This window comes from Lethenteron reissneri, chromosome 46, assembly GCF_015708825.2.
Source record: "Lethenteron reissneri isolate LAM-NWPU_2019-01 chromosome 46, ASM1570882v1, whole genome shotgun sequence".
In the NCBI taxonomy this organism is placed as follows: domain Eukaryota; kingdom Metazoa; phylum Chordata; class Hyperoartia; order Petromyzontiformes; family Petromyzontidae; genus Lethenteron; species Lethenteron reissneri.
This window is the reverse complement of record NC_083824.1, coordinates 6,650,241-6,677,068: the sequence shown is the minus strand read 5'-3', so window position 1 is coordinate 6,677,068 and position 26,828 is coordinate 6,650,241. Positions and strand designations below refer to the sequence as shown.

At 44.5% G+C, this 26,828-nt stretch overlaps 1 protein-coding gene across 1 annotated transcript in view; it reads right to left on the bottom strand.

The window, feature by feature from the left end:
• Positions 1-21,778: 21,778 nt before the first annotated feature.
• Positions 21,779-26,828, bottom strand: part of LOC133354265 (zinc finger protein 608-like) — a 93,366-nt gene continuing 88,316 nt past the window's right edge. Inside the window, exon 10 of the mRNA XM_061570973.1 lies at positions 21,779-25,594. The gene's annotated coding sequence lies outside the window, so the exon portion shown is untranslated. The remainder of the gene's footprint in view (positions 25,595-26,828) is intronic.

Genomic DNA, 26,828 nt, shown 5'->3' with positions numbered 1-26,828 from the left:
TGTCTCACTATTGTATACAGAGTCTTGTTGCATTTAGGCATCAGGTGGGGACAATCAGCCAATGAGGCTGGTTGATTGAATAAATATTGTAAAACGACCACGTCGTTTTATGCTTAATTAAAATAAGGATAAACGACTTACAGTACTGCGTCCTGAAGGTGAGAAACCCCTACAAGCCACGCCCAATGACCCCCCCCCCGCCCAGCAGCTCATTTGTATATCTGATTAGTCGAGAAATCCAATGGATATTCGGTGGAGCCATAGGTTACTTAAGTAATCAGAATAGTTATAGGTTACTTAAATGATTGGTGAATTCACATGCTTACTTAAATAATCGGTGAATTCATATGTTTACTTAAATAATCGGAGAACCTAGCTCCAAATTTGGACACTCGGATGCTCACAGTGTCTGGTGGCATTCAGACGCGATATTACTCCACATTGCAAATGTACAATAATAATAATGATGACGATGATGGGGAAACTAACCCAGTAAACATGCAACGTTGGGCCAATGTTGGGATGTGGTTGTAGACGTTGGGCCAACGTTGGGCCAACGTTGGGATGTGGTTGGAAACGTTGGGCCAACGTTGGGATGCGGTTAGAAACGTTGCTCCAACGTTGGGCCAACGTTGGGATGCGGTTAGAAACGTTGGACCTACGTTGGGCCAACGTTGGGATGTGGTTGTAAACGTTGGGTCAACGTTAGTTAACATGCATCCCTGTTCTTTCACTTCCACTCCGCTCCAAACTCCACCAAAAAAGTTATTCGGCATACGCTTTATTATTATTATATTTAAACAAAAATTTCCCCGCTGATTTCATTGCCTCTTGGTGCCATTTTCATGCTAATGCGAGTCTGAATTGTGCGGCGCAGATGTACCGCAGACAGAGGCGTGATAGATGGATCTCGCACGGACACGCAACGCAATATGTGGACCATTCCGCTTGATGGATAACGCCCGTCATCTGACGGGCACTGGTAACGTTATTGGCCGCTGCGCTTAGTCTTCATGGCTCTACAGCTTCCATTATTTCTCTTTTGTATTACAGTGCTCAAAGAAAACATTTAGAAAAAGTGTTATTATCATAGACGTGCATGTAAAAGTTATTGTTAAACACGTGGGCTTTTTCGAGGCCCATATTGTGATTCAAGATTGATTTTCACTTTTCCACGATGTTACCAAAACAATCAAACTACAAATCTCAAATTAATATAATAATTATTTGTATTATTTTTTACATTTAACAAACCATTTGATGATGCTGCGGAATTGGCAGCGGTGCACCATCAAAAGATAACACAAATGTCACATTCATCAAGAACATTGTGGCCTTGAAAAATATGTAAATATATATAATCTTGATTTGAAGCTTTCGTTACTGCAGGAATCCATACTCTTTGGTTCTTTCGGTAAAGTCACGTAGGTATAAAAATAATAATAAATCACGACGTTTCGATCGCAACATAAGCAACTGTCTTCAGGTGAAAAAGAGGGGGAATCTGCTGATGCAGGCTGTTTATAAAGGTGACTTTACCGAAAGAACCAAAGAGTATATATATAATGTTTTGGGCAATAGTGGTTCTTTACAGCATCCAGAAAGACCACAGAGGTGGAGTCGTTATTTTATGACTATTATTACTACGCTTGTTTACCCAGGAAGGTGTCACCGAGTCTCATGACGATATTTGCAGGTTGTGCCACATTTGGGCCAGGGGGCCTTCGGCGCACAACTGGGCCTCCTCTTGGGGTGCCTGTGGCCTCGCACGGATTTAACAAAACAAAATCAAAGAAGATAAACAATGCACAGAGCCTACTCCACTCCAGTGCTCGCAGAAATGGCCTCTCCGTGCCATCTCGGTTACGTTAGTTTTGTTTGGCTATACTTCGCCATCAGGGGCGGTTTCTTCATTAGGGCGATTGGGCGACGCACCACCAATGTCATTCAACCACAGAGTCACGCTAGCCGTCACTGTCAGCCTCTGGATATAGTCCAATCAGCGTCATGCTACGTTCTGTGGAGTACTGCCTCTTTTTGGGCGATTTCCCTCCAGCTGAGAATCGCCCCGAGTGGTCCCATAGACTTACATTCAAAGATGTTTTTTTTCGAACGGGGGCGCTACAATGCATTCTCTATGGCTTCCGAGAGGGCTCGCCCTAACGTGCTTACGTCATCATACGTGCTTACGTCATCATACGTAAGCACGTTTCATCCAACAATATAATTGAGAGATTTTGCAGGAGCCGCCACTGTTCGCCGCTGATGTTCGCCTCGGCCGGAAATTGAACTCGGGCCACCGGGTTCATAGAGCAGCGCGTGAATCGCTGCACCTCTGCTCTTGCCCCTTAGCAAAACAATAATCTCACATATTCTCCAATCTAAAGATATTTAAAACACTACACCGTACATGTGATTTTTTTTACAGACGAGCAGGAAGGTTTTTTTTATAGGCAGCTGAAGGAAGGAAAAGGCAACAAGGCAATCGTATGAAGGTTTAATTATTATTTGTGTTCATCGGCACAGTTTAACCATAATCGCCTACTGCTACTACTACTTGTCCTCGTAGCCAAAACCATGTAATGGCCAGAAAACCTCACCTACGCTCTCTATCCTCACCATCACTTTGGGTTCAATAGAATTAGTACCATTTTGTGTAAAGTCCAGAGCAGTTATTTGATGGATGTACTCTACCCCGGCCACAGGAATGTGGTATTTCCACGCCAGGCTCGGTAAATACGAGCCGAGCAACGACCCGCTGTTGCTCATCTTTGGCGGGAAACCATTTCGACTTTTTTTCCTCTCCAGTTTTCTATTTTCTCGAAAACTCTTTGAGACATCAGAGGCAACATTTCAATTTGGCGAAAGGAAATCAATTTACATCAAACTACATCAGAAAAAATAATAAAAGTTTTTGTTGACTGGCCGGCTGACTGTCACATGCGCCACTCAACACACAGAGAGGGGGGGGGGGCACGTGGGTGACCGACACGCGGGTGGGGGCGCACGGTGGGGGAGCGTGGGGGGGGCAGTGGGTGGGGGGCGAGGTTGGTCATCCAGGGTTGGGGACGTGGAGACGTTAGGGGTGGTGGTGAACCGTCCGTCAACGACGTCTACTTTTTAAATCCTTTATATTAAGTTCACTTGCTTGCTTGCTTGCGCGCTTACGACCGTGCAAATCTTTCGGTCGTCTTTTAACCCACTTCCCGTGATCCAATCGAGCTGACATTTTGCACACAGACTCGTTGTGCGTGACAATTGATTTTCGTGAAAAAAATGTTTTCCATAACTTTACACTTTTTAGGAAAAAAATATATATATTTAATTACCAATTTCTTAATGGTGGCAGGCAATCATCTGACCCATAGGTGGCAGCCATCTCAAGCCAGAGGACGAGAGGACTCTAGCCGCCACGCATATAAAGGATTTATAGTGAAAAACTTTGTTTTTACGGGTTAATTTTTTTAAATCCAAACTCCAGCGAATCCATTGTCCTCTTAATGAATCGCCGAGCAGTTTCACAGCGGCCGTTGGGCGGAGGCCATCAGCATTTAACCATTTAAAGGTTTGCACTTGGGCTTTCTTTTCTGTGCCAATAGCAGAATGAACTTAACAGTCATTTTTATAACATCAAAAAGGTTGGCTGGCTGGCTCCCTGACTAGCTGCCTGGCTGGCTGTACGGATGGAGGGTCAGGTGCGAAGGACGTTGGCGGGTTTCCAGTGACTTACAGATGGGGGCTTTTGTTGATGCATAAATGTATTTACCCTGCTGTGCGGACGGCGGTGGTACAGTGGTTTACACGCAGCGCTGCGAACCCCACGACCTGAATGTTTTTTTTTCCAGCCACAGCTCGCATCGGCGGTGGTGGCGAGTGTTGAAGTAGGGTCACACAACTCTAGAGAGTCCTTCATCCAGCAGTGGATTGACAATAACCTGATCATTATATTTTGTAATGTATTATTGCACATTCATTTTTTTTATCTTTCAATATATTTTTTCACATGTACGGTATATATATATATGTCATCAGAGTGAGGGCGAATGCCTCCTCACGCCGTGCCGTTTGATGGGAATTGTTTGACCATACTTCACCACGCTCATCAGTGCGGATTGGTGAAGGAGGCACACAGGACATCACTCACCACTGATGTCAGCTGTGAGCGGGAATCAAACTCAGTTTTGCTGGGTTCGTAGCACAGGGCGCTAGACATTACACCCATCGCTCCACCTCTTCTTGTAATAATAATTTATGGTGAGATGTTTATTTTGCACGAAATATTAATGACACAACTGGAGGACTGAACTTTTTAAGACCGAAACAGGAGGAGGATTTCTCCACAATTCTAGCTCTCGCCTGATGATGCTGGTTGCAATTATCGGCGAAACGTCGCGTTACTTGAATAGTAAATGTTGTGGGTTTACTCTCAAACACACAGGTGTGCTAAACTGGTAACTAATTGGCATGTTTTGTTCACGTGACAAACCTTACTAATTGGCCGTGTGGGCGGGTAGCGGGTTTAACCACGCATTTGTATTTACGCGATCTAATCCCCCAAAAAAACTCTATTGTGGATAGCAATTATAAATACACACGTATAAGGTCTCCATCGAAATAACATCCATAATAACATCCACAGCACTTTGCGTACACATATATACATGCAGGACACATATACACGAGAAGGCACGTGCACTCCTATTGTGCCCATCAAATCCCTATTAATCCCTCTTCGAGCAGATGGCCTATTTTGCACGTGGGTTTGTGAAAATAAGGTCATAGCTGCTCCGTTTGTTTTTTTTGGGAATAAGGGGTTCATTATGGCCAGGTGCTCACTTTAAGAAGCCACCCTCCAGCCGTAGCTTTCATTGTAAATGTGCCTTTTTTCTAAAGTGCCACTTAACGTAGCTTTATTAAACAAAAATCCTTCTTTACAGAAGCGACGCGAGTTACGGAGAGGGAGAAGAGGGAGGCAGGGAGGGAGGAGGGTGTTGGTGAAAGAAAAAATACAATCAGAGAATTCGCGCGCATTGCAAAACGAGAATTTGCTGCGGGCTGACCACGTGGTTTTATTATTTCTTCCACAACTCGTGGATGTGACGGTGACGACGGCTGCGGCGCTTCTCATTATTCGCATTTGCCTTTAACACATTCATTTTTAATTGTTACACAAAGGCGCTCCTCTGTGCAAGCAGGTGTTGGGAGGGGAAAAAAGCAATGGTCAAGATGACGGGGGTGGGGGAGGGCGCCTATTTTGCATGCACTAATTGCGTTAGCTGTGCACGGCCTTGCAACAAAAAAAAAACAGGTAGAATGGCACATTGGGAAAAAATACGTAAAATATGTATTTTTTTTTTATATACGTATATCATTGTTATGGATGTATGCAAGTAAAACATATATAAAGGTCTGGGCTGGCCAGACACCTTGAATAAAACAGGAGTATACAGTGAGGGGAAAAAGTATTTGATCCCCTGCTGATATTGTACGTTTGCCCACTGACAAAGAAATGATCAGTCTATAATTTTAATGGTAGGTTTATTTGAACAGTGAAAGGCAGCATAACAACAACACAATCTAGAAACAACGCATGTCAAAAATGTTAAAAATTGATTTGCTGCCCTTAAGATTAGCTGAAACAATACATTATCAGCAGGGCGGCTGGGTGGCACAGTGGTTAGAGTGCGCCGTTCTAAGGTTGCGAGTTCAAATCCGGGTTGGAGAATATCTAAACCCATCATCCCTTTTTGGTGGCTAAAATAGGTAGCACAACTCGGAGGTAGCAAAGCATTGAGAGACAGCGGGAGAAGCAGCAAGGCATATGCCCCTTAGGTCAAGAAGACCAAGGGATTAAATAACACTTTGTGCGAAGCCAACTGTGGATGAACCCATTACACCTCCCATAAGAATGTGGAATTCTCACCGCTGGGGTCAGGTTTCCCAATAGGGATTACCACGTGCTCATTTAAATAGAGGTCTCTTTGATTGTTTGTTTTAACAGATCATTTGCCAACAGTCTGAAGCAACTACCATGAATAAAATACCACGTAATTGAATCCAACAAGACTTCAACAAAGCCACGCGAAAAGAAGCTTAGAGCATTTGAATGAATGTGCATGCACGGGGCGACTATGAATGTTAACGGCAGGATGCGGTAAGTAGCTTGGAAGTTGAGAATCTAAAGTGACAGCAACGTGCAGGGTTGAGAAGGGCAGGTTACCGAAACAAACATTGGAGCAGCACCCAGAGGTTGGCATCCAGGGGGGCGACCTTAAGCCAGATGTGAGAGATGATTATGATGATGATGGAGCCGTAAGAGCAAAGCTTAACTCTGTAACTGTGGGAACTAGCACAAGGAAGGAAGTGACGGCAAAGTGTGGTCACTTCAACAGCATTGGCCGTGGTGACCTCTTAACCCTGACCGTCAAAATGAAAAAAAATATTTGTAGACAAAATATAAAAAAACATATCAACATTATAATCAGCCAAGGTCAATCCACAGCTGGATGAAGGCCTCCCCCAAAATCCTGCGCCCATTTCTCATGTTTGCATGTTCTCATGTTTGCTTGTTCTCCTTGTGGTCGCGGGGATTTTTCTCCTGGTCTTCTGGTTTCCCCCCCCTACATTTAGAGCAGTGGTGCTTAACCATTGCTGCAGCCTTGCAATCCCTTTGGTTCTCAATCGTAAAAATGTATAATGTTAATAAATGCATAGGTTTGATTAAACAAAGTAGTTGTACTTCCGTACCCCCTGCTTAATTTGTGTTTTCGATTATTTACCTTCTAAAAAATAATGTGGCCATGTCTCGCACCCGCAGAAAGGGCATCTCGCACCCCCAGGGGGTGCAGAGTGCACCCCAGGTTAAGAAGAACCACTGGTCTAGAGTCGTTGGCTTCTATAAATTTCCACACGATAAGCCACTTCATTGAGATATAATTTATGGCCAGGTCGCTTTTAAAAAAGAGCTATATAGCTCAGTGGGCCTTGCTTTGTAAAATATAAAAAAAATGGTTTATAGTTCTAACCCCAATCCAACTTGCACCTGCACACAAGCTGATTCCATCGCTCCATCTCCACGGCGGTATGAACCCTGAGACGCGTTCCATTTCCTTGGCTGCCACATCCCGTCATTATTCTTGACCATCGTCCCCATGCTCACAAGTGCCGTGTGTAAATCACTACACCGTGTAACGGTTAGCGTCATTGTTCAGTGTACATATGCGGGGATAGTCGACGGAAGGAGCCATACTTGAGATGTTTGGCCAATTCTTTTTTTCAAGTGTCTTTTTTTTGTTCGAGTGGGGAGGAAACCATAGTGCTTGGACAACCCCCGGGCAAACAAGGAACAAAAAAAAACAGTCTTGAGACTCAGGCTTTCCTGGAAGAAAACAAAACGAGGAATTGCACGTGTTCACGGTGCCATTATTATTAATTGTTCAAGGAGAGTATTGTTTGTTGAGTCTAGTGTATCGATTAAATCTGATTGGAAAGGTCAAAGTGTCTTCGTTGAAGCAAACGTGGGAGCGGTGGTGCTAATCTCCTTTGGCAATCCTGAGCCAAAATGGTGCAATTCCATATTCCCATGGCAGAGGCTAGGTGTCCCCCTCAAATAAATTGGGTCACTATTAGCAAAAAGTGAATTATCCTGGTCTCTCGCGAGATATTACCTGGTGAAGTGAAATAAAATAAATTCGAAAACCACCCGTAGATCTTCAACCAAAGGCAGGAGGCATGTTTTACAACCCCGCCAGGATAATGGCACACGGATTGGTCAGTTGACACCTCAAATGGGATTTGAACTCATGGCCTTCCAATTGCGAATAAAGCATTATTTTTTTGTTAATTACTTTCATTGATCCAACCACGTGGTGTGGGGTGGGGGTACAAATGCCGCGACAGGTGAGTGGTGCATAGAGGGATATGCGGCTCAGACAGAAAAGCAGCGTGGACGTGTGGGACCGTGACGTTACGTAGTACGTGGTGCGTCAGATCCCCTGTCTTCGGGGAAGTGAGTGGGAAAGAGGGGAAGGGGGGGGGGTAGTCAGTCTCATTTCAAGTTCAGTCAAGTCAACTCAGGGCCTCTGGAGTGGCATTCACGAGGGGGCCTTAGATCTGGGTGAACTCCCCTTCCCTAAGTGTCAGACTCGGGTGTTCTGAAGCTGCTAGGGCGAATAGGGAGGTATGCCAGAGGGTGAATGAGGGGGGCCCATGGTCGAATCACAGCACCACCCCCGAACTCGATCCCCGGCCATGATGAATGTCAGTGACGATTTGTTAACCCGTCCGAGGCTGCCCCCTTCACCGGTCCGCACAGACCAGCGTGGTGAAGTATGGTAAAGCAAGGCCACGTGCCCAACGTGGATTGGGCAGACCTTCGCTCTGCAGGGGATTAACATAAAGATTAGTATGTTATTATAATTATGTTGTCAACATTGGGCTACAAATAAAAAATGTCAGCTCCAACGAACATGGGGAATGTTCATCTGTTTGCAGATCTTGAACTCGTGGTAAGAATTCCACATTTCTACGGCAGAGATCAGTCCCCTCCATAGGCACATCAAGTGTTCTCACCAAAACGTGTAATAACATGAACATAATTCACCCACGCTATACAACACAGAGCGTCGTTAACTCAATTATTTATAGGAATAAAGAACCCATTACGGCACGAACATGGTTTGGCATTCACGGGCGAGCGGCGGGGATATAAATAAGGAATAAAAGGACATTTGAATGCCAACAGCTGGTATTCAACGCAAGCAAATAAAATAATAACCCAGGATGAATGGGGGTCAATGATGGGACACTTGCTCATTACATTCAATTATTCCAGCCATCAATCAGAGATTAAAGCTGAAGACTCCGAGGCCTGCGCCTGTCACGCATTGGCCGCGTTAAACCGTGCGGCCACACTGGGAAATCGTATTCAGCCACATCACAGCACAACAGATTACCTTAATGTTGCGGTAATTATTATATCAATAATAACAATTCTTTGTTCAGCCAGCAAAAGCCTCCACCAGAAGTCTCGCAACAAGGTTGGCCGCGATATGATTTGTGCACAATAGGATACGATCGTTCTATAAGCCAGATGTTGGAAGTCGGAATTCCCATTGTTCTTCGCTACCTAACTGGCCTGCCTATTTATTTGCCATCAAGAATGAGCATTGCCCAAAACGTTACCTCCGATTAGGACGGTTGGCTATGTACTGTACAGAAGAAGTTCAACAATAACAAAAGACAAAGATTCCCCGCATAGCCTTAACAGACCGTTGGGGCAAGTGCAGTTAACGAGTAGCTCCTATGAAGGCCGGCACGGCACACGAGGGGGTGCGCGGCCAGCACCACGCCCGGCCATCTTTGTCTCCCCAGTGGCGATGTTTTTACATACCGCACCAGGTACTCATTTGAGGCTGAATCAAGCTAGGGGAGGCCCAAGACCGGCTCGTGACTGACGATTATCCAAAAGGTATTTGATTCCATCATCATCATAATCATCATAATCCTCACAAGGGCAGACAAAGGTGGACACAGGGAGACGTGGAGGCAGCCACAGGGGAACACAGGAAACATCATGCCACTATTTATTTAACTGAAATATGTTTGATTTCATCGTCCACAGACCACTATTGTTGTATTGAACGATGTTTGCTTCTGTCATTATGCTACTTTTGCTGAATTGGAAGATGTTTGCCCATCGTGCCGCTTTGAACTTGAGAACCAAACGCCGTCCCAGGCTAAGCCAAGCCCCTGTTTGCATCGTCCTCTTCCTGTGCACGCAGCGTGGTGGAGAGATGATGTCTAAGGCACCGTTGAAGCCAGCGAGAGCAGTGCAAGTACACACATGGCCCCGTGTACATATACAGCTCCACTGCTGGATGAGGGCATACCCACACCGTACAGGTTTGTGGGGGTTTTACGGCTGTACTGAAAACGTATTGGTCAGTGCGGGTTCGTGAATGCAGGGACAAAATACGAGGGCGCATAGAAGTACACTACAACAATGCATTTCGCTGCACTGCCCTCAATGGCCCATAGAGTAATCCCCATAGCCTATAACGCACGTTATGCATGGTGGTCGCCTATCCAGGCACTATCCAGTCTCAAACCTTGCTTGGCTTCCGAGACCTGACAAGAATCGGGCACATTCTGGGTGATTTGGTCCGAGAAAAAACCCATCACGGAGATTGATAAGAGTTAAGATTCTTATATGTCAGTGTTAACACCCAAGGTTCCTATCGGCTCAGGTAGCCAGGCCACATTTGTATTCTGAGCAATATGCTGAGGATAATTCGGTAGGGTGCTATTAGTCTCCCATTTGGTATACAGAGCCGATGGTGATGATTGTATACAAACTCGTTATGCGTTGTTGTGAAACGTTATGGACACACGCACATATTCTAAAAGCAGCTCTCTGCTCTGTATCTCCACGTAAAAAAATATAGTAATACAAATGTAAAAAATGAGATGTGTTTTAGTCCATTTGACTATTGGTCTCGTAGGCATGTTATACAGCAGCAATTGTTCAAGCAAGCAAACTCCGGACGGGTTTCTGGGTCTGACAACGTTCCATACAAAATCACTATGCATTGTCAAGTCAGGCTTGTTAAACAAATGCTGCTGTCCTATCGGACGTCATTGTGGCAAGAGCACTCCGTCTAAACCCAGGGGTCGGCAACCAAAATCACAAGAGGAGGCATTTTTTGTCGAATTCGGTGTAAAATAAATTAATCTCAATATTTCAAGAGCCATAAATGCACTGCGTGGTGAATACGAGATGGTGGATCCTTCATGAATGAAGGAATGTGAATGAATAAAATTAATACGAGACGGTGGGTCGTTCATAAATGAAGGAATAGGAATGAATAAAATGAATACGAGATGATGGGTCCTTCATAAATGAAGGAATAGGAATTATTAAAATGAATACGAGATGATGGGTCCTTCATAAATGAAGGAATAGGAATGAATAAAATGAATACGAGATGATGGGTCCTTCATAAATGAAAGAATATGAATGAATTAAATGAATACAAGACGATGGGTCGTTCGTCAATGACGTCACGAAACGATCCTTCAATTAGCCGCGTGCAGCTACGGAGCCGCAGGTTGACGAGCCCCCTGAACTAAACTATGGAGCCGTGTTCATTGTACAACAACAACAACAAATATAATATTGTATACAGATAGTTTGATGGACTACAACATCTTTTGTATCCATAAAATACACTGTGTATTTATTCTCCAATGCTAAACGGGGACAACACACTTATTTGTCGGCTTGTTAAAGATGCTACTACTCTCCGTGGGGTGGAAGATGCAAGGTCTAGAAAGCTGGCTTTCGCATAAGCTGGCTTGCATGTAAACACACACGGGTACACGCAAGCCAGCTTATGCAGGCTACCCTCAGAGACCTCATTATCCCAATGAATTTAATATTTCCCCAGTTTAGTCGCAGAGGTCAAATGCTTTGAGTCAAACCCTGGCTGTTGGTGACAGCGCACGCTGCAATGTGTTTAGTCGCGGGAACAAATAGGCCTTGCTCAAGCAATGCAAGAGCACAATAGTGAAATGTCTGTAATGAGATGCTGCGCCCCAAAAGGAATAATGAATTGCGGTACACAATAGCGCTGCCTTGGTATAACTAGACGCATGTACAGTGGGGTTGGGTCTCGACTGTGGCCAGACAAATGCAGAACTCCTCTCATCCACGGCGATGTGGCAGAAGTGATGCGATGGACAAATATCGCGGATTCCGTCGTCCGCAGCGGGGTTATCTTCAAAACAATGCATCCACTTATCCCGCGGGAAATATTTGTAGACAGTCGATTCTTCCGATCTATGAAGAATGTGCGCAGAATTGGAAGCCGTTTTGCAATGAGCCGATGGGAAAATGTATGGATGTATCTGATTCGGGAGATTCCTGCATTGTCCCAGATTGAGTAATTTTCTTGTAATGTTTATAATTTGACGAATTATTGTGCCATGACGCCTGCACGCACGGTCTACTCTTTTTTTTAAATGCCACGGGATCTTTAACATCTACCACGATGCTGACGGCGCATATTTGCATGGTTGATACACCTTCGGTATTAACTAGGGAGGCCACTTGGCTAGAACCGCGAACTCTCGGCAACACAGTGGCAACGAATTCTAGAATTCTCGATCGGCCAGGTCAAAACCCCAATTGAGACGAAAAATCGAAGTGATAATCGGTAATTGGACTGATAACCAGTAGAGCAATGGTTTGCATACATCAGATTTAGACACCAGGCGCACTAACACAGACGGGACTGGCCACAGCAAACCGAGTTTTATGTGGGGAGGAACAACGTCAAGTGGGAGCCACTGGTGGACCCCCGGAAGGTGCTGATGCCAGCACTGCACATCAAATTGAGCCTTCAAGTACCTTCAAGACTTCTTCCCTAAGCTGTCTGAGCCAATGGTCAAAGCCGGTGTCTTCGTCGGACCACAGATAAAGAAGATCCTGGAGTGCAATACATTCCCCAAGAAGCTCACTAGTAAGTAGAAAGCGGCTTGGAACAGATTTGTCGCAGTGGTTCGTGGCTTCCTGGGCAAGCACAAGGTCGAAAACTATGTGGAGCTGGTCGAGACTCTGGTGAAGAACTATGGCACAATGAGCTGTAGGATGTCCCTCAAATTCTATATCCTTGATGCTCATCTTGATAAATTCAAGGAGAACATGGGAACGTACTCGGAGGAGCAAGGTGAGCGCTTGCACCAGGATATACTGGACTGTGAACGCCGCTACCAAGGACAGTATAACGAGAACATTATGGGAGACTACATTTGGGGGCTGATTCGTGAAAGTGATTTACATCATAATCATAAATCTCGAAAATCTACTCACGTCTAAATCTTTTGTAGTAATTTTTGTATTACTTTAGTATAAATGCATGTTAATTTTCATTCATGTTGTTTTTTTCTGACTTCATGTGAACTAAAATACATAAATTCGCCCATTTTCTCATTGAAAATTGGTACATTTCAAAATATCACTGTCCTGGTCACAAAAGCAAAGTTTGTGGGGAATAATAGCCATTTTCTATACCTTTTAGGCATAAGCAACTACGAAATAATGCTTACCAACCATGAACAAAAATTGTGTTACGCAGTGTTATAAATCGTTTGTGTGCCATGAACAAAAAAAGGACCCATTCCCAAAAATGTCACCGCTTTTCTATATATATCGTGGAGTTTTTTTATTTTAAGGCCACGGGGTTATTGACGGATGCGTTGAGTTGTTTTGTGTGTTACTGTTAAGTTCATTCTGCTATTGGCACAGAAAAGAAAGCCCGAGTGCAAACCTGTAAATGGTTAAATGCTGATGGCCTCCGCCCAACGGCCGCTGTGAAACTGCTCGGCGATTCATTAAGAGGACAATGGATTCGCTGGAGTTTGGATTTAAAAAAATTAACCCGTAAAAACAAAGTTTTTCACTATAAATCCTTTATATGCGTGGCGGCTAGAGTCCTCTCGTCCTCTGGCTTGAGATGACTGCCACCTATGGGTCAGATGATTGTCTACCAGCATTAAGCAATTGGTAATTAAATATTTTAAAAAAATTCCCTAAACAGTGTAAAATTTTGGGAAAAAAATTTCACGAAAATTAATTGTCACGCACAACGAGTCTGTGTGGAAAATGTAAGCTCAATTGGATCACGGGAAGTGGGATGAAAAACGACCGAAAGATTTGCACGATCGTAAGCAAGCAAGCACGCACGCAAGCACGCAAGCAAGCAAGCGAACTTAATATAAAGGATTTAAAAAGGCATCGGGCGCTCGCTCGTACACCCCGTGTCCTCATTTAATACCACAAGAAACACACAAAAGCGGTTCTGCGTGGGTTGTATGTACGCGACATTACAGTTCGAATGCACTCATGCCTGGAAGCATTCCCATTTGATTTGTATTATATATTCCCTTTTTTTTTACTCTAAACAATTCATCTGCGGTATGACTTTAAAATGAAGTTGTAATACACCCACGCAGGTCCAATGCCATTCCATTGTAGCCCAGCGTCCTTCCCTGCATGCATGATGAATCATACGGTACATCCATCACCATGTATTTAGGCTGTGGCTCAGGGCGCGACAACGCCGTGTGATTCATTTTCACTCAATCGCGTCACGGTGTAATAACATTACGGTATTCTGTGGTCTATAGGATGCACTCCTTTATCCCTGTATTCTCACGAAAAGGTTCAACTGGAGCGGGCGGTGTGTGTCTTCTGAAACAAGTAGCTCAGCTGCGTGTGTGTGTGTGTGGCCACATTTGTATAATTGTATTGACACCGGGCAGGCGTTTGAGCTGCGTTCCACTTTCGAAGGCGTCGTATAATCGAGAGAATACGGTCATTCTGGACGTGCAAATTTACAACGCTCGCTCAGGGCTGTAAACAGGGGTGAACAAAATGCAAACACTGCCTCTGCGATTAGAATGTTCAAGAACATTAATAATTCACAGCCCTCTGTGAGTCTACCGCTGGATGAAGGACATGCAACATGCCAGCACTTATGTGTTGTTTAACCATACTTCGCCATTCGGGTCAGCGCAAGCTTTGAGCAGAGCGAGAACTCAGAACCGGTTCCGATATCGCTCGCCACCGATGTTAGCCGTGGAATATAAGTATTTATTCTAGATTTGAAGCTTTCGTGACTGCAAGGATTCATACTCTTAGTTCTTTCGGTAAAGTCGTGAGAATTATTTTATTTTATTATGTTTTATTTTTATTATTTTATTACTGTACTTCCCTTCTACGTGACTTTACCGAAAGAACCAAGAAGATTAATCCCTGCAGTCACGAAAGATTTAAATCGAAATTTAAAGTAACGTAGGTGACAGTTTCACCTGATGACAGTTTCACCTGAAGACGGAAGCTTGTGTTGCCTCCGAAACGTGATTTTATTGTTTTTATTTTTATTAATTTTAATTTCATTTTTTACCTACGTGACTTTACCGAAAGAACTGAGAGTATGACCCGTACGTATGTTGAACTTCTTTCGCGCCGTACGTAAGCCAATGGTGCCAACCGGCGGTGCTGGGTTGGGACAACATGACATTAAACACGCGCGTACTCAGATCACCGGGATCGTGGTGCCAATGCGCTCACCACTTATGCCACCACTCCACCAGTCCAGAGGGTAGGCCACGGTGGAATACAGCAATGACATATTTGTCAACAATCGTCCCTCGTTCAGGGGTTTAGTCTCAAGGCCCCGGGAGAGATGGGCTAACTGGCCTCTCGCGAGCCGCATGCGGCGCTATAAGCCACCGCACGCGGCTCTTATCGAAGCGGCATAACGTCAAAACGTCCTCACGCAGTAGCAGCAAAGAATAATGAATGTCTCCCCCATGCTGTGCCGAAAACTGTCAGTGTATCTATCCACACATATATAATCACACACACACACACTTGAATCTTTGCAGAAGCCATGGGTGCTTTTTGGTTTCTTGGTCTGTTATCAAAGTTGGCCACCACCCGCTCTGCACAGAAACCGTACCAGAGATCGACGCCCAGAGGAGGAGGCGATTGCGTTGAACGCAACGCAGACAACACAGAGGGGCTCTGTGGGAGTGTGGAACCCGCTGGCAAACACAGGACGCGGTGCAAGACGGTTGATTGGGATTTCTCGGGAAACAAAACTCGATGAGATTCTCGACTCGATCTGATTTCTCGCGACCGAACGAGCCCACTGGTCCTATCCTCTCTCGCGTTCTTGTTATCTCATTGGTGGGAAGAAGTAACGCGTAACAAGTGAAAAGTTACCCCTAATCAGATTGTATGTCAGACTATTTTTTGTTTGAATCAGAATTTTTACTGACACGGGAGGAATCCGCTAAGCTATGCCGCTCTTTTTCACAGATGTCCAGTTAGGGGCCCGGTAAGAATGTTCCAACAACAAACAATACAAAACACGATCGGAGTGCCAAGTGTAGGAAAGATAAACAGATCACCTAAAAGATAAATACAAATAAAACTAAACTATTTTTTTGGTACCTTACTCTTTGGTTCTTTCGGTAAAGTCACGTAGAAAGAAAATAAATTAAATAATAGAATACGACGTTTCGATTGCAACACAAGCAATCGTCATCAGGTAGAACTAAATTTGAGAGACAAAACACAGACACGGAGACACACAGACAGATACACAAGCAGAGAGAGAGACAACACAGAGACACACAGAGAGAGACACACAACATAGACACACAGACAGACACACAAGCAGAGAGAGACAACACAGAGACACACAGAGAGAGACACACAACATAGACACACAGAGATCCAATGCCACAACTGATGCATGTATGTTGAACTTCTTTCACGCCGTACGTAGCCTACCGTGCTGATCGGAGATGCGGAAGGACAACAAACTAAACACACGAAGCAGCTCTAAATAAATTCGTAGAAGTGCATAGCTCCAGCAACTTTCAAAATAAAAAAAAATTGCCAGCAATCAACAATTACTAATATACAATATATGTTTAGTGTGTAATTAGATTATCGTTGCGTTAGTGGTTCATTACTTTATAAGATTATTTTCTTTTTTCAAACATTGTTAAACGATCCCAAAAATAAGTATGAAAATGGGGCGAATATGGTGTTCGCAGAACACGGGTCAATGCAAGGCCAGTAGCCACCAGTCAATAAAGTATTTTTTAAAATGCAAGTTAAATGTGAATTAGTCAATACACTCATGAATTAATGAGTAATAGGAAACTGATTTTTTTTGGTTTCACGAGTAATCCTTCCAACACTGTTTATGTTAGGTCACAAATAGCCCATGTTAATGCTCTGGTTACAACACAGCTTTGCGGCCGGTGTTATTCTTATTCTTATGACAATCACGTTGCCATAGAGGCAGACTTTGCGCTAGAATAACATCCATACCACAAACGCTTGTAATGTAGGTCACTCTCATTTACACACACCAACGCAAAGGTCCCTCTGTTTAGCCTAAGCGACTGCATAAAAGGGAGAGTGCTGTTAGCAAGCGCCTATTGAGGGGCGGAGTTACCAGAGCCAAGCACACCTGGCCTTCTTTGTCTCTCTAGTTCTGACGTAATGCATTTACAACATCATTTTAGGCCGAGTCAATCATCTACAGTGGTCCAGATGTCTTGTGACACCCCCCCCCCCCCCCCCGCTTTCCGATAAATGACCCCAAAAATGTTTTCTCCTTAGCATGCTACATTTATGTTTGAAATTAACCTTACTCCAAAAAAAAATACTTTTAGAAAATTTCATTTTGGGGGTCACGTGACATCTGGACCAACCTGTCCACTACAGTGTCAGCCAAGGTAAGGTTCGGTGAGAGAAACTGGAGCTCCTGTGTTACCAAGGGATTGAACCCTGGGGAACTGACACTGCAGCAGTGTGATATCCAATGCGCACAATTTACGCAAGTGACAACGATCCCTCCATTCAGCCAGATAAGACTGTTGTTGGGGCAAGGGCTTTTGGCGAGCACACGCACAGGTAAGGCGCAGAGGATACGAAGCAGTGGTGTGGCTAGCGCCGTGCCGAAGCTGCCTTTGCCTTCCCCAGTACGGACGGATGCTTAGGTAATTATTTTAGGTTGAGTGAACCTAGAGGTGGCCCTGACCTGGCGAAATATGTTGAGAACGCAATGTGGTCAGTACCACACCGCGCTGATTTTACACACTGTATCACGTTTGTGCTATAAAGTCAACCTCGGCGAGACAAACTATGATACTTGTCCAGTGATATTGTCCATTGACTAGGAATCGAACCCAGGTGACAAGAGTGTGTAGTGGCACGTGCAAAACATTTCACTAATGCTCCACAGTATTTTTTTTACTTAGAAATGTAAACATTTCCGACGATGCCGAACAGGCTTGTTGGGGCAATTGCCGGTAACGAGCACCGAAGGTTGTCACGGTGCATGTATGTGGAGCTTCTTTGTATGTTGAACTTCTTTCGCACCGTACGTAGCCAACCGTGCTAATAATCGCAGGTGCATAAAAAAATGGCATGGCCAGCACCACAGCTTTCCACATTTGAAACGGAACATTTGAACGTTTTTTATTTTACCAGGTAGGGTCCACTGAGTTATACAGCTCTTTTTAAAAAGCGACCTGGCCGCAAATGATAGCTCAACGAAGTGGCTTATCGTGTGGAAATTGATAGCAACCACATGCTATGAACGCACGTTTCTAAATGCGGAGGGAAACACCGGAGGACCCGGAAAAAAATTCACGCGACCACAGGGAGAACACGCAAACTCCAAATATACAGACATCGTCAGGGTCGCGATCGAACCCACGACCTCCTGTATACCGGGCGAGATAGTCAACATCTCGCCACTGTGGGGCCCATGTGCTGTTGTTTACACACTGCACCACTCAATTTAGGCAGAGTTGACCAAGCGGAGTCCCAGGACATCCAAAGACAATCACGTACCACCGATGTCAGCCACGACCGGGAAATGGAACTCGGGTGGCCACGTTCAAAGTGTAGCGCGCTACTCACTGTGCCACTGCTCCCCGGCATTTAACCACACACGCATCATTGAAGCGTATTCTTAAGATAACAAGATGCCCTGGAAAGTAAGACATGGCCACACCTCGGGGTGTTTTTTTTTGCTAACAATTGACCTTTATAATCCTGAGCACTGTACTACGGAGCACCACGAAAACTGAGAAATGTCGTAAGTGTTCTGACCCGGCTCTGCTGGACATGTGTGAGTAAAGAGCTTCACAGCGCATCGGATTTCTCCAGTTTGAATAAACACTCCGCATTAGATTGAATCGCATCTTCTGGGGGGTGACGTCATTTCCTGTGTTGAGCCGCTTCAATGGACACGAGGCAGAGATGCATTTTGGACGAGGATTCTAATCGGCTGCCAGTGTCTTCAGTCCTCTGCGTGGTAAAGCGTGGATTGTTGATGACGACTTCCTCACGATGACTCTGAACAATTAGATTCAATCGCGTCGTCCTAGGAGGGCATGTGGTTATCTGGATTATAAGACGCATCCCTCCCCCATACAGGGGAGAGGGGGGAGACAATTTACTGGGCAGCTGTGAAAAAATTAACTCGTAAATACAAAGTTTTTCACTATAAATCCTTTATATGCGTGGCATCGGTTTTATTTCAGCCCACATTGGTGTTTGAAACGGGCGGCTAGAGTCCTCTCGTCCTCTGCCTTGAGATGGCTACCACCTATGGGTCAGATGATAGCCTGGCAGCATTAATCAATTGGTTATTAAATATAAAAATAAATTCCTAAAAAGTGTAAAATTTTGGAAAAAACATTTTCACGAAAATTGTCGCGCACAACGAGTCTGTGTGCAAAATATCAGCTCGATTGGATCACGGGAAGTGGCTTAAAAAACGACCGAAAGATTTGCACGGTCGTAAGCAAGCACGCAAGCACGCAAGCAAGCAAGTTAACTTAATATAAAGGATTTAAAAATAGCTTAATAGCTCATCGGATTTCTGACACGATGAATAAAGTTTAACACGGAGGGCTTTCGCGATCACATTCATCCCTCGATTTACAGGAGGAGGAGTTCTCCAAAAATCTGGCTGTCACCTGATGATGCCGATTGTAATTACTTGGCGAAAACGTCACGGTACTTGAATAGTAGTGGACTAGTAACGAATTGCCGCGTTTTGTGTACGTGACAAACCTTACTAATCGGCTGTGTTGGGTGGCGGTGGGTTTAATGCCACATTAATATTTACGCGATCTAACCCAAAAAAAACATCCTCTATGAAATAGAAACTAATTAACGATTCCGATTCTGCATCGCATCAATTTTGTTGCCACGGCAACGGCTAAAAACATCAATCACAACAACAAAAAAATGACAAAGCCACAGTTGTGTAGAAATAAGTTGTTCGTTTGTTATTAGAACGCCTCATTATACAAGGCACATATACAACAGGGAAGGATCAGGGTGTCGTTTTGCAATATACACAGGAGGAGATAATACACTGTATACTGTTTACATATTTATATGAGACCGTATGTAAAAAAAATAATCAAAGAATACAATTACACGTTCTTAGAATCATCCCCAACCACCCCTCCCCAAATAAAGAGACATCGTCGGAAAGGAAATGTGTACATCTTCTTGGTTCTTTCGGTAAAGTCACGTAGAAGGGAAGTAATAAAATAATAAAAATACAGCTTCAACTCGAGTGTGTAAACATATCAACATCGCGAGGGCTTTCAAGTGTAACCACCGCCAACCACCGAACCACAATGACAGGTTGTACCCCAAAGTCCGTAACAATTGGGAGCCAAAAAATAAACAAACGCACGCGCCGCATGAAAACAAAACAAAGGACGATTAATAATAAAACGACAACAACAACCACCATGCCCGGCCCTTACGGAACCGCCTCTTAGCCGAGACTCAAGTCTGCAGGAAAGGGAAGAAGAACCCCGAGACCGCGTTCAGGATGACAGCAGCGGCAAACCACCTGGCGGGTTTCGTTAAGCGGCATCCGAGATCAAAGTGACACGGCAAACGTTTATTAAAACAGTGACGAACACCCCCCTCCATCCTTCCCCACACACACAGACACATCCTCGCAGGGTGACGGCTGCTTTAAATGGCCAGATGCAGTGGGGGAAGCTTCCACGATAACGCGTGTGAGATAAAAACTCATTTAAAAAAATCAACTAATAAATTAGTTCTTTCCACCATCACCACCTTTCACCCTGCTCCCCCCCCCCCCACACAATTCCCCTGCCCGCGCACAGCGCAATTTCTATTCGGTCAGTCAACATTCTCTTTCTCCGGCAAAGAGGTTCTATTTGGATGAGATGGTGGGGGCCGGCAGGCGGGCGGGCGGGTGTATGATGTGATGGGGTGTATGGGTGGGTGGGGGCGATCATCTTAAAGAGAATATTCAAAGCGGGCTCAATTTATTCAGGTCAAATTGTCTTGCCAAAAATAGTAGTAGTAGCAATAATAATTAAACAACTCCGATACGAAAGCCGTAACCTTGTAACTGTATGTTCGTTTCCTCCGAAGGCTGTTTCTCTCTTAAGTCAGCTGGCGCTTACAATGCAATAACACCGTCATTGTGAAGGTCATAAAACGCAACACCCTCGGCTAATTACGCCCATCCACCGTTGCCTAAGAGCGCACGAGCAAACCGGAGGCAATTTGATTAAATGCCGCACCACTACTTGCTGTGTGTATTTGTAAAGGTCTGAGAAACGAGGTGCCCTTTACGCACGCACGCACGCGCGCACGCACGCGACATCGTCTATTTACATGCCTTCTGGTTTTCTGTTGTTGCTGCTCGGAATGTGAAAATTCACCCCTTACACCATCGTAAGCCAATGGGTCAATCCAGCGCTTTCAAGGGAGGGCCAAACTCACCAAAATTGCGTGAGAGGTGGTGGCTGCTTGGGAAGAACATCTAACAGTGGATTTTGTAAGTGGCCAATCCACGCACCCTCCCCCCCAGCGTATGAACCGTCACGGACTCAGGGTCACGAATCAATTCGCAAATCTATGCTCATTTAATTGTATTATTCACGTGGTCTTGAGATGTGTTTGCCCCTTCGAAGTGAAATCCCAATTGTAGCCATCACCGACATAAAATTTCGATGTAAAGCTTTCGTGACTGCAGGGATTCATCTTCTTGGTTCTCTCGGTAAAGTCACGTAGAAGGGAAATAATAAAAATAAAACATAATATTTTATTATGTTTTATTTTTATATTTTATTATGTTTTATTTTTTTTTATTCTATTATTTCCCTTCTACGTGACTTTACCGAAAGAACCAAGAAGATCACCGACATTGTTTAGGTGGCACGAATCTGTGGACTCCACAATGCTTGTACGAAACAAAACAGAAAATAAACATGCACAGAACTAATTGATTCTTACACGCGCTCATTAGCTGCTTAGACCGTGCGAGTCCATGACCCATACAACCCCCCAGCGCTGCTTTCATTCGAATCGACGAATCACGGCGTGCCGACCGCGTGAGTTTCCAGTGCAGTCGTGGTCACGTTAAACCACTGCGCGTCATTCTCCCTCCGCAGCCAAAACAATAACTCTTGTGGAGGTGGTGGTGGGGGGGGGAGACGTGCATCATCATCGTCGTCAACAACGAGGCGACCGACACCTCCTCCTCACGAAACGATCTGCTGCCCCCAGCGACCACAACCCATTTTAACCTTCGAACCCCCCCCCCCTCCTGACAGTTTCTACCACGCGATCAAGACGATCAAGACGCTACAAAAGCCACCGCACCCACCTCCCCGGCCTTCCTTTCCCAGGGTGTTGTCGTGGTAGTTTAACCCCCTGGAGCAACCCGGGCTTTAACAGGCCTCTCTCTCGCTCGCTCTTCCTGCCCATCGCCCCCCTCCTTTGGAAACCTCAAGCCCAATTGCGGTTGAATCGTTCCAACAGGTGTCCCCGCCGGGCTTTTGTTGCGTCCTTTCATCCTGCAGCGAGCGATCAAAAAGGGGCTCCATTTCCACTGCCTTTCCCCCGGCCCGCCACATTCTCCCTGCCAATTATCTGCGAGACCGCTCGCGAATGCGGCCCCGGTCGTGGCTAACGCGGCCGCGAAACGCTACGCGCTGCTGCGTTTTCGGACCTTGCTGTGCGTCGTTCGGTGCGACATTCCGCTGAAACGAATTTGAAATGTCGGTTCATCGCGCCAATCAACAGCACGCGGTTAAACAACCTCCACCACCCCCCCCCCCCCCCCCAAAATGAAAAAAAAACAATTGGAAGGAGTCACACGGTACGATCTCGAAAACCTACGGGAGGCGGTGCGGGTAATGCCGCAGAGTTGTTGATGCGTGGATGCGGATTTGTAAAAAAAAAACGCATGCATTGGTCTGTGTGTGCAGGCTTCCATTGCTGTGCAAATAAAACGTTGACAAAATCAGTAGGCGTGTAACGATGGATCGATTTCGAGGATCCAAATCGTTTCTAAGCGCGCCGAAAAAATTAAGTTGCGGATGTGAGAATAAATTGTTCGTGCAAAGTATTCTCATGAAGCCAATGAGATTGTATAAACATGGTGCACAAAATTAAAACATTACAGCGACTCGAATCGCAACCTCGGGGATCGTGACAATTCGTCGAATAGCTGGGAGGAGTAGGCGAATCCTATTACTTGACCCAAAATCAGTTCACACAAGAGGTAAAGAAGGAGTGCCCACCCCACCCCCCTGCAATTGCTTTGCTCGCTGGCACAAGCGCGAGTTTAGCAACGTTAAAGAGCACAAAGCAAAGTCAATTCAGTAGATTAATATTTCTTCTTACATCTCACCGCCAGCCGATTTAATTTCTGTATTAGGGGGACCAGGCGGTTTTTTTTCTCTCGTTAAATATAAATATTAAAAGACATTGTCGAACACGGTTAGACACGCTCAAGTCGCCACGTGATATTGAGCCAAAACAAAAAGAAACCGTCATCAACATTTGAAATAAATATTCGTACACTTCGCTTGCGGAAACATAAATTATCACGTCGTCGTATAAATACACACTGTTTAATCACCGTTAGCTCGTACGCCAACAAATGTGAAATATAAAACGATCCTAGGCTCACGATAGACATCAAGCAGTTCTTTTTTAATAGTGCACTTTCACCTTTTGTTGTTTTGTTTTTGTTACCAAATAAATCTACCGTACAAGATGGTATTTTATTGAAATTGCGGTCGGTAAGTCACTTGGATTCTACAGATGCACGTATATAAACGTGATGAATATTACATATCGACAAAGCTTCATCAATTTTACGCGGCAATGCACGTTACTTTTTAACGAGTAGCTTTAGCGAACAGGAGATAAATACTTTATGGATTATACATATCGCGTAAATAATTTATATACACCAAACAGTAAACACTGCATGAAGATATGATACAGTATTCATGTTTATATTTGCTTGTGTGTGCATATGGGCATTCAAGCGATTGATTTTACATAATTCATTGCAATAATGTTCGACTAGGCTGGTTCGCAGAAGCCTCTTCCTGGAACTGCCGATAAAAGAAGGGGCAAATCAGATACCGTCTAACATAAGAAGGCGGCTGGTGTTTGTAATGAATTATTTGATTATTGTGCTAGTGGTATTAGACCTAGGGCAAAATGCTCTTCCATTGCTAGAAACTACCGATCTTGCAATGCAATCTAACACAAAGGTATTGATAAAGACATGAAATCAAGGCTTAACCCACCCCAGCACCTCACTCAAAAGTAAAAGCAAGTTAAATTGGTTTCCTGCTTTTAACAAGCATGGCAGAAGTGGCTTAATCTATTCCCGGTCGAGGCAGCGGTGGACATTCCACATTGCTGTGTCCAGGGGTGCATATATTTATAGAACAGCCCACTGGAGACTTTCCCATATAGTCGGGTATTCTTTATATTGACCACGTAGTGGACGACTGGCCGAATCGACCTCCCCAGTGGGATTTTAACCTCGCAAAGCTTCTGCTCACGAGTGAAGCCCCACTCACTGATCACCCTGGTGGTGGTTCCACCTCGGGTCAGATGTTTCTGACATGAACAAATGTTTAGCGTTGACGTCAGAATACAACTCGTGGTTATGATCGATTCGAGAACAATTGCAAACGTCAACGTGGGTGGGTTTTTGGAGCCACTGGTGAATTGATGGATAGTACAAAAAATGTATAGCATGAAACGTTGTCGTTGCACTATCAACACCTGATATTATAACCACATAGGCTTAGCTGTGCTGGCTCGGCCCGAGATCACAGGAGGAAAATCTGAAATTCATGAACAACCCAGCCATCTTCCAAATAAATCCATTTTGCAAACGTCCCTTTTTCAATATGACAATTTTCTTTAAAAGTAGAGGTACAAAGAAAGCCAGCAACTGAAGAAACATCCCTTTGAAAGTCTATGCGAGCTCCTCGTAGTAAGAATAGTTTAAAGCAATTGATCGAACCCAGCGGTATTAAAATTGCCGGATGTAGTCTACGGGTAAAAACGCGGAGAAACAAAAGATGCCCCATGTGGCTGTGCACCAGGATTGATTTTGAGCACTCACTTTAACCACTCGGCACCAGACTGAAGCATGCTATAGCCTCGCTTCGCAAAGGTCGCGTCGCAAAGTCAATAGCTGTACACCTCTCTCAATTGCCGAACCGTCCCACAAAAAGGTAACGCCACTTTTCCACGGCATTTATTTATTTCGACGACAAATCCAACCAGGTACGCGATGAACGCGAGACAATGCAAACCGCCTCCACCCACTCCCGTTTAATAATTTATGTAAAACTTGAGAAATGAAAAATCGATAATGCTTTTTCGCAAGAACGAGGCAGTTTTAATGGAGGCAAAGACAATCTTTAATATAGTGGACGAATATTATATTTTCACTCGTGAATTTTAGGCTCACAGATTAAAAAAAAAACTGAAAAGATATTATAAGATATTTTATACAGCGCCAGTAAAACGATCCCACCTACTGTTAAGGCAGATTAACCACACACCATTAAACTGATGTTTGTTACACAACAGTACGAGTCGTCATCATATGCACCTTTGCACATGAATTTGCAGCATATTGATTGTTCCTTCAGGTCAATTCGCAGCCTGCAACGAGACAATTAAAGCGAGTCAGATCACGCGATTTTAATTACAACAATTAAACAGACTTTGAACTTTGGCCAAGACATTTTTGTTATTGCTCTAGGATATCACGTGTTTTTTTTGTAGATCACGGTTGTGGAGCGCAGGCCCAGAGACCTAAAACGCCAATCAATCCGCAACAAACAGCACTAATGTAGGTTTCATAGATAATATTTCGCGTGTTAAACTATAATCATTGGCAGATGTGGAAAAAAAATACAAGCCATGGGGGGTGGCACGCATTTCTGTGGTCCCTAAACCAGTGGTGGAAATTCCACATTCCCATGGAGGGGTCAGTTCATTAGATAGCCGCTTTCGATGTGTCGAAAAATAGGTCACATGAATAGCAGGTCAAGATATAGTAGTAGGTTTTTACCCTTTTAAACTGGTACAAAACTGACACCTTTATTCAAGGCATCATGTTTGCAATAACCACAACACAAGTAGTCAAAAAAGCAAACAAAAAGAAGCAACTCTGATAATGATAATGATATGCACTGCCCTTGAAGTTGATTGGTCCACACCCGAGACGGCTTTCATTAGAGCCTAGTCCCCCCATTGGTGTTGGACCAGATGACACCAGAAGGCGTACAACTCAAACACAGTGCAATATCAGAGTATTGAGAGCTCGAGGTAAGCATTTACACTATGAGATCTCTTTTACCAGTGGTGTCAGTTTTGTACCAGTTTAAAAGGGTAAAAACCTACTACTATATTTTGCCACTGGTAAAAGAGATCTCATAGAGCAGGTCAAGAGTTGACCTCTGACTGGGATTTGAACCCACAATCTTTAGCCTAAGAGTCAGGCATCTCTAACCACATTGCTACCCGGGCCACATCATAACAAAAATCTGCCCAATCTATAATATCACCACAATAATATGGCATGTCTGCTTAAGAAAACTACACTAACACATGCATACACTGACTACAGGGGAAAGAGCCGTTTGTAATCACCGATTAAGGACATGGCATATGAGAGGACAGTGTGACCTACCGCCTTTGTCTCCCTAACACCGAGGTTCACATTTCAGACACCAGGTAGTCACTTTAGTCTGAGTCAACCTAGAGGTAGCCCAGGTCAGCCTCAGAAGCGCAAATGTGCCGCCAACGCGATGTGACGGCACCGCGCCAGTGCCGGTTTTATGCACTGTGCCAGCATTATTAGTTAAGGTCGAACCAACCTAGGAGAGTCACG